The sequence below is a fragment of the Phalangium opilio genome, unplaced genomic scaffold, assembly GCF_054372755.1.
Source record: "Phalangium opilio isolate 3A_F unplaced genomic scaffold, DU_Popi_V2 ptg001662l_1, whole genome shotgun sequence".
NCBI lineage: Eukaryota > Metazoa > Arthropoda > Arachnida > Opiliones > Phalangiidae > Phalangium > Phalangium opilio.
Genome location: NW_028324260.1, coordinates 641767 through 659710, shown reverse-complemented (window position 1 = coordinate 659710; position 17944 = coordinate 641767). Strand labels below are relative to the sequence as shown.

Sequence of the window (17944 nt, the reverse complement as noted above, 5' to 3'; positions counted from 1 at the left end):
AAAACGACGGAGGCGAGATTCGAACTCGCGCGGGCAGAGCCCAATGGATTAGCAGTCCATCGCCTTAACCAATCGGCCACCCCGTCCTCGATTTAAAACTGGTTTAATTATTTTGCCTGAATTTGTGATTAAAACAATCCGGTTAAAACGACGGAGGCGAGATTCGAACTCGCGTGTTTAGAGCAAAATGTATTAGCAATCCATCGCCTTAACCATTCGGCCATCCCTTCCGCGATTTAAACGAGTTAAATCATTTTGACTGCATTTGTGTTCAAAACAAAACGGATAAAACGACGGAGGCGAGATTTGAACTCGCGTGTTTAGGGCCTAATGTATTAGCAATCCATCGCCTTAACCACTCGGCCATCCCTTCCGCGATTTAAACGAGTTAAATCATTTTGACTGCATTTGTGTTCAAAACAAAACGGATAAAACGACGGAGGCGAGATTCGAACTCGCGCGGGCAGAGCCCAATGGATTAGCAGTCCACCGCCTTAACCACCCCGTCCTCGATTTAAACTTGGTTTAATTATTTTGCCTGAATTTGTGATTAAAACAATCCGGTTAAAACGACGGAGGCGAGATTCGAACTCGCGTGTTTAGTGCCCAATGTATTAGCAATCCATCGCCTTAAATACTCGGCCATTCCTTCCGCGATTTAAACGAGTTAAATAATTTTGACTGCATTTGTGTTCAAAACAAAACGGATAAAACGACGGAGGCGAGATTCGAACTCGCGCGGGCAGAGCCCAATGGATTAGCAGTCCAACGCCTTAACCACCCCGTCCTCGATTTAAAATTGGTTTAAATAGTTTGCCTGAATTTGTGATTAAATCAATCCGGTTAAAACGACGGAGGCGAGATTTGAACTCGCGTGTTTAGGGCCTAATGTATTAGCAATCCATCGCCTTAACCACTCGGCCATCCCTTCCGCGACTTAAACGAGTTAAATAATTTTGACTGCATTTGTGTTCAAAACAAAACGGATACAACGACGGAGGCGAGATTCGAACTCGCGCGGGCCTAATGTATTAGCAATCCATCGCCTTAACCACTCGGCCATCCCTTCCGCGATTTAAACGAGTTAAATCAATTTGACTGCATTTGTGTTCAAAACAAAACGGATAAAACGACGGAGGCGAGATTCGAACTCGCGCGGGCAGAGCCCAATGGATTAGCAGTCCATCGCCTTAACCAATCGGCCACCCCGTCCTCGATTTAAAACTGGTTTAATTATTTTGCCTGAATTTGTGATTAAAACAATCCGGTTAAAACGACGGAGGCGAGATTCGAACTCGCGTGTTTAGAGCAAAATGTATTAGCAATCCATCGCCTTAACCATTCGGCCATCCCTTCCGCGATTTAAACGAGTTAAATCATTTTGACTGCATTTGTGTTCAAAACAAAACGGATAAAACGACGGAGGCGGGATTTGAACTCGCGTGTTTAGGGCCTAATGTATTAGCAATCCATCGCCTTAACCACTCGGCCATCCCTTCCGCGATTTAAACGAGTTAAATCATTTTGACTGCATTTGTGTTCAAAACAAAACGGATAAAACGACGGAGGCGAGATTCGAACTCGCGCGGGCAGAGCCCAATGGATTAGCAGTCCATCGCCTTAACCAATCGGCCACCCCGTCCTCGATTTAAAACTGGTTTAATTATTTTGCCTGAATTTGTGATTAAAACAATCCGGTTAAAACGACGGAGGCGAGATTCGAACTCGCGTGTTTAGAGCAAAATGTATTAGCAATCCATCGCCTTAACCATTCGGCCATCCCTTCCGCGATTTAAACGAGTTAAATCATTTTGACTGCATTTGTGTTCAAAACAAAACGGATAAAACGACGGAGGCGAGATTTGAACTCGCGTGTTTAGGGCCTAATGTATTAGCAATCCATCGCCTTAACCACTCGGCCATCCCTTCCGCGATTTAAACGAGTTAAATCATTTTGACTGCATTTGTGTTCAAAACAAAACGTATAAAACGACGGAGGCGAGATTCGAACTCGCACGGGCAGAGCCCAATGGATTAGCAGTCCACCGCCTTAACCACCCCGTCCTCGATTTAAACTTGGTTTAATTATTTTGCCTGAATTTGTGATTAAAACAATCCGGTTAAAACGACGGAGGCGAGATTCGAACTCGCGTGTTTAGGGCCCAATGTATTAGCAATCCATCGCCTTAAATACTCGGCCATTCCTTCCGCGATTTAAACGAGTTAAATAATTTTGACTGCATTTGTGTTCAAAACAAAACGGATAAAACGACGGAGGCGAGATTCGAACTCGCGCGGGCAGAGCCCAATGGATTAGCAGTCCATCGCCTTAACCACCCCGTCCTCGATTTAAAATTGGTTTAAATAGTTTGCCTGAATTTGTGATTAAATCAATCCGGTTAAAACGACGGAGGCGAGATTTGAACTCGCGTGTTTAGGGCCTAATGTATTAGCAATCCATCGCCTTAACCACTCGGCCATCCCTTCCGCGACTTAAACGAGTTAAATAATTTTGACTGCATTTGTGTTCAAAACAAAACGGATACAACGACGGAGGCGAGATTCGAACTCGCGCGGGCCTAATGTATTAGCAATCCATCGCCTTAACCACTCGGCCATCCCTTCCGCGATTTAAACGAGTTAAATCAATTTGACTGCATTTGTGTTCAAAACAAAACGGATAAAACGACGGAGGCGAGATTCGAACTCGCGCGGGCAGAGCCCAATGGATTAGCAGTCCATCGCCTTAACCAATCGGCCACCCCGTCCTCGATTTAAAACTGGTTTAATTATTTTGCCTTAATTTGTGATTAAAACAATCCGGTTAAAACGACGGAGGCGAGATTCGAACTCGCGTGTTTAGAGCAAAATGTATTAGCAATCCATCGCCTTAACCATTCGGCCATCCCTTCCGCGATTTAAACGAGTTAAATCATTTTGACTGCATTTGTGTTCAAAACAAAACGGATAAAACGACGGAGGCGGGATTTGAACTCGCGTGTTTAGGGCCTAATGTATTAGCAATCCATCGCCTTAACCACTCGGCCATCCCTTCCGCGATTTAAACGAGTTAAATCATTTTGACTGCATTTGTGTTCAAAACAAAACGGATAAAACGACGGAGGCGAGATTCGAACTCGCGCGGGCAGAGCCCAATGGATTAGCAGTCCATCGCCTTAACCAATCGGCCACCCCGTCCTCGATTTAAAACTGGTTTAATTATTTTGCCTGAATTTGTGATTAAAACAATCCGGTTAAAACGACGGAGGCGAGATTCGAACTCGCGTGTTTAGAGCAAAATGTATTAGCAATCCATCGCCTTAACCATTCGGCCATCCCTTCCGCGATTTAAACGAGTTAAATCATTTTGACTGCATTTGTGTTCAAAACAAAACGGATAAAACGACGGAGGCGAGATTTGAACTCGCGTGTTTAGGGCCTAATGTATTAGCAATCCATCGCCTTAACCACTCGGCCATCCCTTCCGCGATTTAAACGAGTTAAATCATTTTGACTGCATTTGTGTTCAAAACAAAACGGATAAAACGACGGAGGCGAGATTCGAACTCGCGCGGGCAGAGCCCAATGGATTAGCAGTCCACCGCCTTAACCACCCCGTCCTCGATTTAAACTTGGTTTAATTATTTTGCCTGAATTTGTGATTAAAACAATCCGGTTAAAACGACGGAGGCGAGATTCGAACTCGCGTGTTTAGGGCCCAATGTATTAGCAATCCATCGCCTTAAATACTCGGCCATTCCTTCCGCGATTTAAACGAGTTAAATAATTTTGACTGCATTTGTGTTCAAAACAAAACGGATAAAACGACGGAGGCGAGATTCGAACTCGCGCGGGCAGAGCCCAATGGATTAGCAGTCCATCGCCTTAACCACCCCGTCCTCGATTTAAACTTGGTTTAATTATTTTGCCTGAATTTGTGATTAAAACAATCCGGTTAAAACGACGGAGGCGAGATTCGAACTCGCGTGTTTAGGGCCCAATGTATTAGCAATCCATCGCCTTAAATACTCGGCCATTCCTTCCGCGATTTAAACGAGTTAAATAATTTTGACTGCATTTGTGTTCAAAACAAAACGGATAAAACGACGGAGGCGAGATTCGAACTCGCGCGGGCAGAGCCCAATGGATTAGCAGTCCATCGCCTTAACCACCCCGTCCTCGATTTAAAATTGGTTTAAATAGTTTGCCTGAATTTGTGATTAAATCAATCCGGTTAAAACGACGGAGGCGAGATTTGAACTCGCGTGTTTAGGGCCTAATGTATTAGCAATCCATCGCCTTAACCACTCGGCCATCCCTTCCGCGACTTAAACGAGTTAAATAATTTTGACTGCATTTGTGTTCAAAACAAAACGGATACAACGACGGAGGCGAGATTCGAACTCGCGCGGGCCTAATGTATTAGCAATCCATCGCCTTAACCACTCGGCCATCCCTTCCGCGATTTAAACGAGTTAAATCAATTTGACTGCATTTGTGTTCAAAACAAAACGGATAAAACGACGGAGGCGAGATTCGAACTCGCGCGGGCAGAGCCCAATGGATTAGCAGTCCATCGCCTTAACCAATCGGCCACCCCGTCCTCGATTTAAAACTGGTTTAATTATTTTGCCTTAATTTGTGATTAAAACAATCCGGTTAAAACGACGGAGGCGAGATTCGAACTCGCGTGTTTAGAGCAAAATGTATTAGCAATCCATCGCCTTAACCATTCGGCCATCCCTTCCGCGATTTAAACGAGTTAAATCATTTTGACTGCATTTGTGTTCAAAACAAAACGGATAAAACGACGGAGGCGGGATTTGAACTCGCGTGTTTAGGGCCTAATGTATTAGCAATCCATCGCCTTAACCACTCGGCCATCCCTTCCGCGATTTAAACGAGTTAAATCATTTTGACTGCATTTGTGTTCAAAACAAAACGGATAAAACGACGGAGGCGAGATTCGAACTCGCGCGGGCAGAGCCCAATGGATTAGCAGTCCATCGCCTTAACCAATCGGCCACCCCGTCCTCGATTTAAAACTGGTTTAATTATTTTGCCTGAATTTGTGATTAAAACAATCCGGTTAAAACGACGGAGGCGAGATTCGAACTCGCGTGTTTAGAGCAAAATGTATTAGCAATCCATCGCCTTAACCATTCGGCCATCCCTTCCGCGATTTAAACGAGTTAAATCATTTTGACTGCATTTGTGTTCAAAACAAAACGGATAAAACGACGGAGGCGAGATTTGAACTCGCGTGTTTAGGGCCTAATGTATTAGCAATCCATCGCCTTAACCACTCGGCCATCCCTTCCGCGATTTAAACGAGTTAAATCATTTTGACTGCATTTGTGTTCAAAACAAAACGGATAAAACGACGGAGGCGAGATTCGAACTCGCGCGGGCAGAGCCCAATGGATTAGCAGTCCACCGCCTTAACCACCCCGTCCTCGATTTAAACTTGGTTTAATTATTTTGCCTGAATTTGTGATTAAAACAATCCGGTTAAAACGACGGAGGCGAGATTCGAACTCGCGTGTTTAGGGCCCAATGTATTAGCAATCCATCGCCTTAAATACTCGGCCATTCCTTCCGCGATTTAAACGAGTTAAATAATTTTGACTGCATTTGTGTTCAAAACAAAACGGATAAAACGACGGAGGCGAGATTCGAACTCGCGCGGGCAGAGCCCAATGGATTAGCAGTCCATCGCCTTAACCACCCCGTCCTCGATTTAAAACGGGTTTAATTATTTTGCCTGAATTTGTGATTAAAACAATCCGGTTAAAACGACGGAGGCGAGATTCGAACTCGCGTGTTTAGAGCAAAATGTATTAGCAATCCATCGCCTTAACCATTCGGCCATCCCTTCCGCGATTTAAACGAGTTAAATCATTTTGACTGCATTTGTGTTCAAAACAAAACGGATAAAACGACGGAGGCGAGATTTGAACTCGCGTGTTTAGGGCCTAATGTATTAGCAATCCATCGCCTTAACCACTCGGCCATCCCTTCCGCGATTTAAACGAGTTAAATCATTTTGACTGCATTTGTGTTCAAAACAAAACGGATAAAACGACGGAGGCGAGATTCGAACTCGCGCGGGCCTAATGTATTAGCAATCCATCGCCTTAACCACTCGGCCATCCCTTCCGCGATTTAAACGAGTTAAATCATTTTGACTGCATTTGTGTTCAAAACAAAACGGATAAAACGACAGAGGCGAGATTCGAACTCGCGCGGGCTGAGCCCAATGGATTAGCAGTCCATCGCCGTAACCACTCGGCCACCCCGTCCTCGATTTAAAACTGGTTTAAATATTTTGCCTGAATTTGTGATTAAAACAATCCGGTTAAAACGACGGAGGCGAGATTCGAACTCGCGTGTTTAGGGCCCAATGTATTAGCAATCCATCGCCTTAACCATTCGGCCATCCCTTCCGCGATTAAACCGAGTTTAATCATTTTGACTGCATTGGTGTTCAAAACAAAACGGATAAAACGACGGAGGCGAGATTCGAACTCGCGCGGGCAGAGCCCAATGGATTAGCAGTCCATCGCCTTAACCACTCGGCCACCCCGTCCTCGATTTAGAACTGGTTTAAATATTTTGCCTGAATTTGTGATTAAAACAATCCGGTTAAAACGACGGAGGCGAGATTCGAACTCGTGTTTTTAGGGCTTAATGTATCAGCAATCCATCGCCTTAACCACTCGGCCATCCCTTCCGCGATTTAAACGAGTTAAATCATTTTGACTGCATTTGTTTTCAAAACAAAACGGATAAAACGACGGAGGCGGGATTTGAACTCGCGTGTTTAGGGCCTAATGTATTAGCAATCCATCGCCTTAACCACTCGGCCATCCCTTCCGCAATTTAAACGAGTTAAATCATTTTGACTGCATTTGTGTTCAAAACAAAACGGATAAAACGACGGAGGCGAGATTCGAACTCGCGCGGGCAGAGCCCAATGGATTAGCAGTCCATCGCCGTTACCACTAGGCCACCCCGTCCTGGATTTAAAACTGGTTTAAATATTTTGCCTGAATTTGTGATTAAAACAATCCGGTTAAAACGACGGAGGCGAGATTCGAACTCGCGTGTTTAGGGCCCTATGTATTAGCAATCCATCGCCTTAACCATTCGGCCATCCCTTCCGCGATTAAACCGAGTTTAATCATTTTGACTGCATTGGTGTTCAAAACAAAACGGATAAAACGACGGTGGCGAGATTCGAACTCGCGCGGGCAGAGCCCAATGGATTAGCAGTCCATCGCCTTAACCACCCCGTCCTCGATTTAAAATTGGTTTAAATAGTTTGCCTGAATTTGTGATTAAATCAATCCGGTTAAAACGACGGAGGCGAGATTCGAACTCGCGCGGGCAGAGCCCAATGGATTAGCAGTCCATCGCCGTTACCACTAGGCCACCCCGTCCTGGATTTAAAACTGGTTTAAATATTTTGCCTAAATTTGTGATTAAAACAATCCGGTTAAAACGACGGAGGCGAGATTCGAACTCGCGTGTTTAGGGCCCTATGTATTAGCAATCCATCGCCTTAACCATTCGGCCATCCCTTCCGTGATTAAACCGAGTTTAATCATTTTGACTGCATTGGTGTTCAAAACAAAACGGATAAAACGACGGTGGCGAGATTCGAACTCGCGCGGACAGAGCCCAATGGATTAGCAGTCCATCGCCTTAACCACCCCGTCCTCGATTTAAAATTGGTTTAAATAGTTTGCCTGAATTTGTGATTAAATCAATCCGGTTAAAACGACGGAGGCGAGATTTGAACTCGCGTGTTTAGGGCCTAATGTATTAGCAATCCATCGCCTTAACCACTCGGCCATCCCTTCCGCGACTTAAACGAGTTAAATCATTTTGACTGCATTTGTGTTCAAAACAAAACGGATACAACGACGGAGGCGAGATTCGAACTCGCGCGGGCCTAATGTATTAGCAATCCATCGCCTTAACCACTCGGCCATCCCTTCCGCGATTTAAACGAGTTAAATCAATTTGACTGCATTTGTGTTCAAAACAAAACGGATAAAACGACGGAGGCGAGATTCGAACTCGCGCGGGCAGAGCCCAATGGATTAGCAGTCCATCGCCTTAACCAATCGGCCACCCCGTCCTCGATTTAAAACTGGTTTAATTATTTTGCCTGAATTTGTGATTAAAACAATCCGGTTAAAACGACGGAGGCGAGATTCGAACTCGCGTGTTTAGAGCAAAATGTATTAGCAATCCATCGCCTTAACCATTCGGCCATCCCTTCCGCGATTTAAACGAGTTAAATCATTTTGACTGCATTTGTGTTCAAAACAAAACGGATAAAACGACGGAGGCGAGATTTGAACTCGCGTGTTTAGGGCCTAATGTATTAGCAATCCATCGCCTTAACCACTCGGCCATCCCTTCCGCGATTTAAACGAGTTAAATCATTTTGACTGCATTTGTGTTCAAAACAAAACGGATAAAACGACGGAGGCGAGATTCGAACTCGCGCGGGCAGAGCCCAATGGATTAGCAGTCCACCGCCTTAACCACCCCGTCCTCGATTTAAACTTGGTTTAATTATTTTGCCTGAATTTGTGATTAAAACAATCCGGTTAAAACGACGGAGGCGAGATTCGAACTCGCGTGTTTAGGGCCCAATGTATTAGCAATCCATCGCCTTAAATACTCGGCCATTCCTTCCGCGATTTAAACGAGTTAAATAATTTTGACTGCATTTGTGTTCAAAACAAAACGGATAAAACGACGGAGGCGAGATTCGAACTCGCGCGGGCAGAGCCCAATGGATTAGCAGTCCATCGCCTTAACCACCCCGTCCTCGATTTAAAACGGGTTTAATTATTTTGCCTGAATTTGTGATTAAAACAATCCGGTTAAAACAACGGAGGCGAGATTCGAACTCGCGTGTTTAGAGCAAAATGTATTAGCAATCCATCGCCTTAACCATTCGGCCATCCTTTCCGCGATTTAAATGAGTTAAATCATTTTGACTGCATTTGTGTTCAAAACAAAACGGATAAAACGACGGAGGCGAGATTTGTACTCGCGTGTTTAGGGCCTAATGTATTAGCAATCCATCGCCTTAACCACTCGGCCATCCCTTCCGCGATTTAAACGAGTTAAATCATTTTGACTGCATTTGTGTTCAAAACAAAACGGATAAAACGACGGAGGCGAGATTCGAACTCGCGCGGGCCTAATGTATTAGCAATCCATCGCCTTAACCACTCGGCCATCCCTTCCGCGATTTAAACGAGTTAAATCATTTTGACTGCATTTGTGTTCAAAACAAAACGGATAAAACGACAGAGGCGAGATTCGAACTCGCGCGGGCAGAGCCCAATGGATTAGCAGTCCATCGCCGTAACCACTCGGCCACCCCGTCCTCGATTTAAAACTGGTTTAAATATTTTGCCTGAATTTGTGATTAAAACAATCCGGTTAAAACGACGGAGGCGAGATTCGAACTCGCGTGTTTAGGGCCCAATGTATTAGCAATCCATCGCCTTAACCATTCGGCCATCCCTTCCGCGATTAAACCGAGTTTAATCATTTTGACTGCATTGGTGTTCAAAACAAAACGGATAAAACGACGGAGGCGAGATTCGAACTCGCGCGGGCAGAGCCCAATGGATTAGCAGTCCATCGCCTTAACCACTCGGCCACCCCGTCCTCGATTTAGAACTGGTTTAAATATTTTGCCTGAATTTGTGATTAAAACAATCCGGTTAAAACGACGGAGGCGAGATTCGAACTCGCGTTTTTAGGGCTTAATGTATCAGCAATCCATCGCCTTAACCACTCGGCCATCCCTTCCGCGATTTAAACGAGTTAAATCATTTTGACTGCATTTGTTTTCAAAACAAAACGGATAAAACGACGGAGGCGGGATTTGAACTCGCGTGTTTAGGGCCTAATGTATTAGCAATCCATCGCCTTAACCACTCGGCCATCCCTTCCGCAATTTAAACGAGTTAAATCATTTTGACTGCATTTGTGTTCAAAACAAAACGGATAAAACGACGGAGGCGAGATTCGAACTCGCGCGGGCAGAGCCCAATGGATTAGCAGTCCATCGCCGTTACCACTAGGCCACCCCGTCCTGGATTTAAAACTGGTTTAAATATTTTGCCTGAATTTGTGATTAAAACAATCCGGTTAAAACGACGGAGGCGAGATTCGAACTCGCGTGTTTAGGGCCCTATGTATTAGCAATCCATCGCCTTAACCATTCGGCCATCCCTTCCGCGATTAAACCGAGTTTAATCATTTTGACTGCATTGGTGTTCAAAACAAAACGGATAAAACGACGGTGGCGAGATTCGAACTCGCGCGGGCAGAGCCCAATGGATTAGCAGTCCATCGCCTTAACCACTCCGTCCTCGATTTAAAATTGGTTTAAATAGTTTGCCTGAATTTGTGATTAAATCAATCCGGTTAAAACGACGGAGGCGAGATTTGAACTCGCGTGTTTAGGGCCTAATGTATTAGCAATCCATCGCCTTAACCATTCGGCCATCCCTTGCGCGATTTAAACGAGTTAAATCATTTTGACTGCATTTGTGTTCAAAACAAAACGGATAAAACGACGGAGGCGAGATTTGAACTCGCGTGTTTAGGGCCTAATGTATTAGCAATCCATCGCCTTAACCACTCGGCCATCCCTTCCGCGATTTAAACGAGTTAAATCATTTTGACTGCATTTGTGTTCAAAACAAAACGGATAAAACGACGGAGGCGAGATTCGAACTCGCGCGGGCCTAATGTATTAGCAATCTATCGCCTTAACCACTCGGCCATCCCTTCCGCGATTTAAACGAGTTAAATCATTTTGACTGCATTTGTTTTCAAAACAAAACGGATAAAACGACGGAGGCGAGATTCGAACTCGCGCGGGCAGAGCCCAATGGATTAGCAGTCCATCGCCGTTACCACTAGGCCACCCCGTCCTGGATTTAAAACTGGTTTAAATATTTTGCCTGAATTTGTGATTAAAACAATCCGGTTAAAACGACGGAGGCGAGATTCGAACTCGCGTGTTTAGGGCCCTATGTATTAGCAATCCATCGCCTTAACCATTCGGCCATCCCTTCCGTGATTAAACCGAGTTTAATCATTTTGACTGCATTGGTGTTCAAAACAAAACGGATAAAACGACGGTGGCGAGATTCGAACTCGCGCGGGCAGAGCCCAATGGATTAGCAGTCCATCGCCGTAACCACTCGGCCACCCCGTCCTCGATTTAAAACTGGTTTAAATATTTTGCCTGAATTTGTGATTAAAACAATCCGGTTAAAACGACGGAGGCGAGATTCGAACTCGCGTGTTTAGGGCCCAATGTATTAGCAATCCATCGCCTTAACCATTCGGCCATCCCTTCCGCGATTAAACCGAGTTTAATCATTTTGACTGCATTGGTGTTCAAAACAAAACGGATAAAACGACGGAGGCGAGATTCGAACTCGCGCGGGCAGAGCCCAATGGATTAGCAGTCCACCGCCTTAACCACCCCGTCCTCGATTTAAACTTGGTTTAATTATTTTGCCTGAATTTGTGATTAAAACAATCCGGTTAAAACGACGGAGGCGAGATTCGAACTCGCGTGTTTAGGGCCCAATGTATTAGCAATCCATCGCCTTAAATACTCGGCCATTCCTTCCGCGATTTAAACGAGTTAAATAATTTTGACTGCATTTGTGTTCAAAACAAAACGGATAAAACGACGGAGGCCAGATTCGAACTCGCGCGGGCAGAGCCCAATGGATTAGCAGTCCATCGCCTTAACCACCCCGTCCTCGATTTAAAACGGGTTTAATTATTTTGCCTGAATTTGTGATTAAAACAATCCGGTTAAAACGACGGAGGCGAGATTCGAACTCGCGTGTTTAGAGCAAAATGTATTAGCAATCCATCGCCTTAACCATTCGGCCATCCCTTCCGCGATTTAAACGAGTTAAATCATTTTGACTGCATTTGTGTTCAAAACAAAACGGATAAAACGACGGAGGCGAGATTCGAACTCGCGCGGGCCTAATGTATTAGCAATCTATCGCCTTAACCACTCGGCCATCCCTTCCGCGATTTAAACGAGTTAAATCATTTTGACTGCATTTGTTTTCAAAACAAAACGGATAAAACGACGGAGGCGAGATTCGAACTCGCGCGGGCAGAGCCCAATGGATTAGCAGTCCATCGCCGTTACCACTAGGCCACCCCGTCCTGGATTTAAAACTGGTTTAAATATTTTGCCTGAATTTGTGATTAAAACAATCCGGTTAAAACGACGGAGGCGAGATTCGAACTCGCGTGTTTAGGGCCCTATGTATTAGCAATCCATCGCCTTAACCATTCGGCCATCCCTTCCGTGATTAAACCGAGTTTAATCATTTTGACTGCATTGGTGTTCAAAACAAAACGGATAAAACGACGGTGGCGAGATTCGAACTCGCGCGGGCAGAGCCCAATGGATTAGCAGTCCATCGCCGTAACCACTCGGCCACCCCGTCCTCGATTTAAAACTGGTTTAAATATTTTGCCTGAATTTGTGATTAAAACAATCCGGTTAAAACGACGGAGGCGAGATTCGAACTCGCGTGTTTAGGGCCCAATGTATTAGCAATCCATCGCCTTAACCATTCGGCCATCCCTTCCGCGATTAAACCGAGTTTAATCATTTTGACTGCATTGGTGTTCAAAACAAAACGGATAAAACGACGGAGGCGAGATTCGAACTCGCGCGGGCAGAGCCCAATGGATTAGCAGTCCACCGCCTTAACCACCCCGTCCTCGATTTAAACTTGGTTTAATTATTTTGCCTGAATTTGTGATTAAAACAATCCGGTTAAAACGACGGAGGCGAGATTCGAACTCGCGTGTTTAGGGCCCAATGTATTAGCAATCCATCGCCTTAAATACTCGGCCATTCCTTCCGCGATTTAAACGAGTTAAATAATTTTGACTGCATTTGTGTTCAAAACAAAACGGATAAAACGACGGAGGCCAGATTCGAACTCGCGCGGGCAGAGCCCAATGGATTAGCAGTCCATCGCCTTAACCACCCCGTCCTCGATTTAAAACGGGTTTAATTATTTTGCCTGAATTTGTGATTAAAACAATCCGGTTAAAACGACGGAGGCGAGATTCGAACTCGCGTGTTTAGAGCAAAATGTATTAGCAATCCATCGCCTTAACCATTCGGCCATCCCTTCCGCGATTTAAACGAGTTAAATCATTTTGACTGCATTTGTGTTCAAAACAAAACGGATAAAACGACGGAGGCGAGATTTGAACTCGCGTGTTTAGGGCCTAATGTATTAGCAATCCATCGCCTTAACCACTCGGCCATCCCTTCCGCGATTTAAACGAGTTAAATCATTTTGACTGCATTTGTGTTCAAAACAAAACGGATAAAACGACGGAGGCGAGATTCGAACTCGCGCGGGCCTAATGTATTAGCAATCCATCGCCTTAACCACTCGGCCATCCCTTCCGCGATTTAAACGAGTTAAATCATTTTGACTGCATTTGTGTTCAAAACAAAACGGATAAAACGACAGAGGCGAGATTCGAACTCGCGCGGGCTGAGCCCAATGGATTAGCAGTCCATCGCCGTAACCACTCGGCCACCCCGTCCTCGATTTAAAACTGGTTTAAATATTTTGCCTGAATTTGTGATTAAAACAATCCGGTTAAAACGACGGAGGCGAGATTCGAACTCGCGTGTTTAGGGCCCAATGTATTAGCAATCCATCGCCTTAACCATTCGGCCATCCCTTCCGCGATTAAACCGAGTTTAATCATTTTGACTGCATTGGTGTTCAAAACAAAACGGATAAAACGACGAAGGCGAGATTCGAACTCGCGCGGGCAGAGCCCAATGGATTAGCAGTCCATCGCCTTAACCACTCGGCCACCCCGTCCTCGATTTAGAACTGGTTTAAATATTTTGCCTGAATTTGTGATTAAAACAATCCGGTTAAAACGACGGAGGCGAGATTCGAACTCGCGTTTTTAGGGCTTAATGTATCAGCAATCCATCGCCTTAACCACTCGGCCATCCCTTCCGCGATTTAAACGAGTTAAATCATTTTGACTGCATTTGTTTTCAAAACAAAACGGATAAAACGACGGAGGCGGGATTTGAACTCGCGTGTTTAGGGCCCTATGTATTAGCAATCCATCGCCTTAACCATTCGGCCATCCCTTCCGCGATTAAACCGAGTTTAATCATTTTGACTGCATTGGTGTTCAAAACAAAACGGATAAAACGACGGTGGCGAGATTCGAACTCGCGCGGGCAGAGCCCAATGGATTAGCAGTCCATCGCCTTAACCACCCCGTCCTCGATTTAAAATTGGTTTAAATAGTTTGCCTGAATTTGTGATTAAATCAATCCGGTTAAAACGACGGAGGCGAGATTTGAACTCGCGTGTTTAGGGCCTAATGTATTAGCAATCCATCGCCTTAACCATTCGGCCATCCCTTCCGCGATTTAAACGAGTTAAATCATTTTGACTGCATTTGTGTTCAAAACAAAACGGATAAAACGACGGAGGCGAGATTTGAACTCGCGTGTTTAGGGCCTAATGTATTAGCAATCCATCGCCTTAACCACTCGGCCATCCCTTCCGCGATTTAAACGAGTTAAATCATTTTGACTGCATTTGTGTTCAAAACAAAACGGATAAAACGACGGAGGCGAGATTCGAACTCGCGCGGGCCTAATGTATTAGCAATCTATCGCCTTAACCACTCGGCCATCCCTTCCGCGATTTAAACGAGTTAAATCATTTTGACTGCATTTGTTTTCAAAACAAAACGGATAAAACGACGGAGGCGAGATTCGAACTCGCGCGGGCAGAGCCCAATGGATTAGCAGTCCATCGCCGTTACCACTAGGCCACCCCGTCCTGGATTTAAAACTGGTTTAAATATTTTGCCTGAATTTGTGATTAAAACAATCCGGTTAAAACGACGGAGGCGAGATTCGAACTCGCGTGTTTAGGGCCCTATGTATTAGCAATCCATCGCCTTAACCATTCGGCCATCCCTTCCGTGATTAAACAGAGTTTAATCATTTTGACTGCATTGGTGTTCAAAACAAAACGGATAAAACGACGGTGGCGAGATTCGAACTCGCGCGGGCAGAGCCCAATGGATTAGCAGTCCATCGCCTTAACCACCCCGTCCTCGATTTAAAATTGGTTTAAATAGTTTGCCTGAATTTGTGATTAAATCAATCCGGTTAAAACGACGGAGGCGAGATTTGAACTCGCGTGTTTAGGGCCTAATGTATTAGCAATCCATCGCCTTAACCACTCGGCCATCCCTTCCGCGACTTAAACGAGTTAAATCATTTTGACTGCATTTGTGTTCAAAACAAAACGGATACAACGACGGAGGCGAGATTCGAACTCGCGCGGGCCTAATGTATTAGCAATCCATCGCCTTAACCACTCGGCCATCCCTTCCGCGATTTAAACGAGTTAAATCAATTTGACTGCATTTGTGTTCAAAACAAAACGGATAAAACGACGGAGGCGAGATTCGAACTCGCGCGGGCAGAGCCCAATGGATTAGCAGTCCATCGCCTTAACCAATCGGCCACCCCGTCCTCGATTTAAAACTGGTTTAATTATTTTGCCTGAATTTGTGATTAAAACAATCCGGTTAAAACGACGGAGGCGAGATTCGAACTCGCGTGTTTAGAGCAAAATGTATTAGCAATCCATCGCCTTAACCATTCGGCCATCCCTTCCGCGATTTAAACGAGTTAAATCATTTTGACTGCATTTGTGTTCAAAACAAAACGGATAAAACGACGGAGGCGAGATTTGAACTCGCGTGTTTAGGGCCTAATGTATTAGCAATCCATCGCCTTAACCACTCGGCCATCCCTTCCGCGATTTAAACGAGTTAAATCATTTTGACTGCATTTGTGTTCAAAACAAAACGGATAAAACGACGGAGGCGAGATTCGAACTCGCGCGGGCAGAGCCCAATGGATTAGCAGTCCACCGCCTTAACCACCCCGTCCTCGATTTAAACTTGGTTTAATTATTTTGCCTGAATTTGTGATTAAAACAATCCGGTTAAAACGACGGAGGCGAGATTCGAACTCGCGTGTTTAGGGCCCAATGTATTAGCAATCCATCGCCTTAAATACTCGGCCATTCCTTCCGCGATTTAAACGAGTTAAATAATTTTGACTGCATTTGTGTTCAAAACAAAACGGATAAAACGACGGAGGCGAGATTCGAACTCGCGCGGGCAGAGCCCAATGGATTAGCAGTCCATCGCCTTAACCACCCCGTCCTCGATTTAAAACGGGTTTAATTATTTTGCCTGAATTTGTGATTAAAACAATCCGGTTAAAACAACGGAGGCGAGATTCGAACTCGCGTGTTTAGAGCAAAATGTATTAGCAATCCATCGCCTTAACCATTCGGCCATCCCTTCCGCGATTTAAACGAGTTAAATCATTTTCACTGCATTTGTGTTCAAAACAAAACGGATAAAACGACGGAGGCGAGATTTGAACTCGCGTGTTTAGGGCCTAATGTATTAGCAATCCATCGCCTTAACCACTCGGCCATCCCTTCCGCGATTTAAACGAGTTAAATCATTTTGACTGCATTTGTGTTCAAAACAAAACGGATAAAACGACGGAGGCGAGATTCGAACTCGCGCGGGCCTAATGTATTAGCAATCCATCGCCTTAACCACTCGGCCATCCCTTCCGCGATTTAAACGAGTTAAATCATTTTGACTGCATTTGTGTTCAAAACAAAACGGATAAAACGACAGAGGCGAGATTCGAACTCGCGCGGGCAGAGCCCAATGGATTAGCAGTCCATCGCCGTAACCACTCGGCCACCCCGTCCTCGATTTAAAACTGGTTTAAATATTTTGCCTGAATTTGTGATTAAAACAATCCGGTTAAAACGACGGAGGCGAGATTCGAACTCGCGTGTTTAGGGCCCAATGTATTAGCAATCCATCGCCTTAACCATTCGGCCATCCCTTCCGCGATTAAACCGAGTTTAATCATTTTGACTGCATTGGTGTTCAAAACAAAACGGATAAAACGACGGAGGCGAGATTCGAACTCGCGCGGGCAGAGCCCAATGGATTAGCAGTCCATCGCCTTAACCACTCGGCCACCCCGTCCTCGATTTAGAACTGGTTTAAATATTTTGCCTGAATTTGTGATTAAAACAATCCGGTTAAAACGACGGAGGCGAGATTCGAACTCGCGTTTTTAGGGCTTAATGTATCAGCAATCCATCGCCTTAACCACTCGGCCATCCCTTCCGCGATTTAAACGAGTTAAATCATTTTGACTGCATTTGTTTTCAAAACAAAACGGATAAAACGACGGAGGCGGGATTCGAACTCGCGCGGGCAGAGCACAATGGATTAGCAGTCCATCGCCGTTACCACTAGGCCACCCCGTCCTGGATATAAAACTGGTTTAAATATTTTGCTTGAATTTGTGATTAAAACAATCCGGTTAAAACGACGGAGGCGAGATTCGAACTCGCGTGTTTAGGGCCCTATGTATTAGCAATCCATCGCCTTAACCATTCGGCCATCCCTTCCGCGATTAAACCGAGTTTAATCATTTTGACTGCATTGGTGTTCAAAACAAAACGGATAAAACGACGGTGGCGAGATTCGAACTCGCGCGGGCAGAGCCCAATGGATTAGCAGTCCATCGCCTTAACCACCCCGTCCTCGATTTAAAATTGGTTTAAATAGTTTGCCTGAATTTGTGATTAAATCAATCCGGTTAAAACGACGGAGGCGAGATTTGAACTCGCGTGTTTAGGGCCTAATGTATTAGCAATCCATCGCCTTAACCACTCGGCCACCCCTTCCGCGACTTAAACGAGTTAAATCATTTTGACTGCAT

At 45.0% G+C, this 17944-nt stretch overlaps 26 non-coding genes across 26 annotated transcripts; all 26 read right to left on the bottom strand.

Moving 5' to 3' along the window:
* Nucleotides 1–4: 4 nt before the first annotated feature.
* TRNAS-GCU (transfer RNA serine (anticodon GCU)) lies at nucleotides 5–86 on the bottom strand. Its single transcript has one exon. It is a non-coding gene; the product is annotated as a tRNA-Ser (tRNA).
* A 1044-nt stretch (nucleotides 87–1130) lies between these two features.
* Nucleotides 1131–1212, bottom strand: TRNAS-GCU (transfer RNA serine (anticodon GCU)). Its single transcript has one exon. It is a non-coding gene; the product is annotated as a tRNA-Ser (tRNA).
* Nucleotides 1213–1560: 348 nt separating this feature from the next.
* Nucleotides 1561–1642, bottom strand: TRNAS-GCU (transfer RNA serine (anticodon GCU)). The gene has a single exon. It is a non-coding gene; the product is annotated as a tRNA-Ser (tRNA).
* A 1044-nt stretch (nucleotides 1643–2686) lies between these two features.
* On the bottom strand, nucleotides 2687–2768 carry TRNAS-GCU (transfer RNA serine (anticodon GCU)). The gene has a single exon. It is a non-coding gene; the product is annotated as a tRNA-Ser (tRNA).
* Nucleotides 2769–3116: 348 nt separating this feature from the next.
* TRNAS-GCU (transfer RNA serine (anticodon GCU)) lies at nucleotides 3117–3198 on the bottom strand. The gene has a single exon. It is a non-coding gene; the product is annotated as a tRNA-Ser (tRNA).
* A 1323-nt stretch (nucleotides 3199–4521) lies between these two features.
* TRNAS-GCU (transfer RNA serine (anticodon GCU)) lies at nucleotides 4522–4603 on the bottom strand. The gene has a single exon. It is a non-coding gene; the product is annotated as a tRNA-Ser (tRNA).
* Nucleotides 4604–4951: 348 nt separating this feature from the next.
* TRNAS-GCU (transfer RNA serine (anticodon GCU)) lies at nucleotides 4952–5033 on the bottom strand. The gene has a single exon. It is a non-coding gene; the product is annotated as a tRNA-Ser (tRNA).
* A 1187-nt stretch (nucleotides 5034–6220) lies between these two features.
* TRNAS-GCU (transfer RNA serine (anticodon GCU)) lies at nucleotides 6221–6302 on the bottom strand. The gene has a single exon. It is a non-coding gene; the product is annotated as a tRNA-Ser (tRNA).
* Nucleotides 6303–6507: 205 nt separating this feature from the next.
* On the bottom strand, nucleotides 6508–6589 carry TRNAS-GCU (transfer RNA serine (anticodon GCU)). Its single transcript has one exon. It is a non-coding gene; the product is annotated as a tRNA-Ser (tRNA).
* A 348-nt stretch (nucleotides 6590–6937) lies between these two features.
* Nucleotides 6938–7019, bottom strand: TRNAS-GCU (transfer RNA serine (anticodon GCU)). The gene has a single exon. It is a non-coding gene; the product is annotated as a tRNA-Ser (tRNA).
* Nucleotides 7020–7360: 341 nt separating this feature from the next.
* TRNAS-GCU (transfer RNA serine (anticodon GCU)) lies at nucleotides 7361–7442 on the bottom strand. The gene has a single exon. It is a non-coding gene; the product is annotated as a tRNA-Ser (tRNA).
* Nucleotides 7443–8064: 622 nt separating this feature from the next.
* TRNAS-GCU (transfer RNA serine (anticodon GCU)) lies at nucleotides 8065–8146 on the bottom strand. Its single transcript has one exon. It is a non-coding gene; the product is annotated as a tRNA-Ser (tRNA).
* A 1187-nt stretch (nucleotides 8147–9333) lies between these two features.
* TRNAS-GCU (transfer RNA serine (anticodon GCU)) lies at nucleotides 9334–9415 on the bottom strand. The gene has a single exon. It is a non-coding gene; the product is annotated as a tRNA-Ser (tRNA).
* A 205-nt stretch (nucleotides 9416–9620) lies between these two features.
* Nucleotides 9621–9702, bottom strand: TRNAS-GCU (transfer RNA serine (anticodon GCU)). The gene has a single exon. It is a non-coding gene; the product is annotated as a tRNA-Ser (tRNA).
* Nucleotides 9703–10050: 348 nt separating this feature from the next.
* Nucleotides 10051–10132, bottom strand: TRNAS-GCU (transfer RNA serine (anticodon GCU)). The gene has a single exon. It is a non-coding gene; the product is annotated as a tRNA-Ser (tRNA).
* A 765-nt stretch (nucleotides 10133–10897) lies between these two features.
* On the bottom strand, nucleotides 10898–10979 carry TRNAS-GCU (transfer RNA serine (anticodon GCU)). Its single transcript has one exon. It is a non-coding gene; the product is annotated as a tRNA-Ser (tRNA).
* A 205-nt stretch (nucleotides 10980–11184) lies between these two features.
* Nucleotides 11185–11266, bottom strand: TRNAS-GCU (transfer RNA serine (anticodon GCU)). Its single transcript has one exon. It is a non-coding gene; the product is annotated as a tRNA-Ser (tRNA).
* A 901-nt stretch (nucleotides 11267–12167) lies between these two features.
* On the bottom strand, nucleotides 12168–12249 carry TRNAS-GCU (transfer RNA serine (anticodon GCU)). Its single transcript has one exon. It is a non-coding gene; the product is annotated as a tRNA-Ser (tRNA).
* Nucleotides 12250–12454: 205 nt separating this feature from the next.
* On the bottom strand, nucleotides 12455–12536 carry TRNAS-GCU (transfer RNA serine (anticodon GCU)). Its single transcript has one exon. It is a non-coding gene; the product is annotated as a tRNA-Ser (tRNA).
* Nucleotides 12537–13580: 1044 nt separating this feature from the next.
* On the bottom strand, nucleotides 13581–13662 carry TRNAS-GCU (transfer RNA serine (anticodon GCU)). Its single transcript has one exon. It is a non-coding gene; the product is annotated as a tRNA-Ser (tRNA).
* A 205-nt stretch (nucleotides 13663–13867) lies between these two features.
* Nucleotides 13868–13949, bottom strand: TRNAS-GCU (transfer RNA serine (anticodon GCU)). The gene has a single exon. It is a non-coding gene; the product is annotated as a tRNA-Ser (tRNA).
* Nucleotides 13950–14857: 908 nt separating this feature from the next.
* Nucleotides 14858–14939, bottom strand: TRNAS-GCU (transfer RNA serine (anticodon GCU)). Its single transcript has one exon. It is a non-coding gene; the product is annotated as a tRNA-Ser (tRNA).
* A 622-nt stretch (nucleotides 14940–15561) lies between these two features.
* Nucleotides 15562–15643, bottom strand: TRNAS-GCU (transfer RNA serine (anticodon GCU)). Its single transcript has one exon. It is a non-coding gene; the product is annotated as a tRNA-Ser (tRNA).
* Nucleotides 15644–16830: 1187 nt separating this feature from the next.
* On the bottom strand, nucleotides 16831–16912 carry TRNAS-GCU (transfer RNA serine (anticodon GCU)). Its single transcript has one exon. It is a non-coding gene; the product is annotated as a tRNA-Ser (tRNA).
* Nucleotides 16913–17117: 205 nt separating this feature from the next.
* On the bottom strand, nucleotides 17118–17199 carry TRNAS-GCU (transfer RNA serine (anticodon GCU)). Its single transcript has one exon. It is a non-coding gene; the product is annotated as a tRNA-Ser (tRNA).
* Nucleotides 17200–17404: 205 nt separating this feature from the next.
* TRNAS-GCU (transfer RNA serine (anticodon GCU)) lies at nucleotides 17405–17486 on the bottom strand. Its single transcript has one exon. It is a non-coding gene; the product is annotated as a tRNA-Ser (tRNA).
* Between the last annotated feature and the right edge of the window lie 458 nt (nucleotides 17487–17944).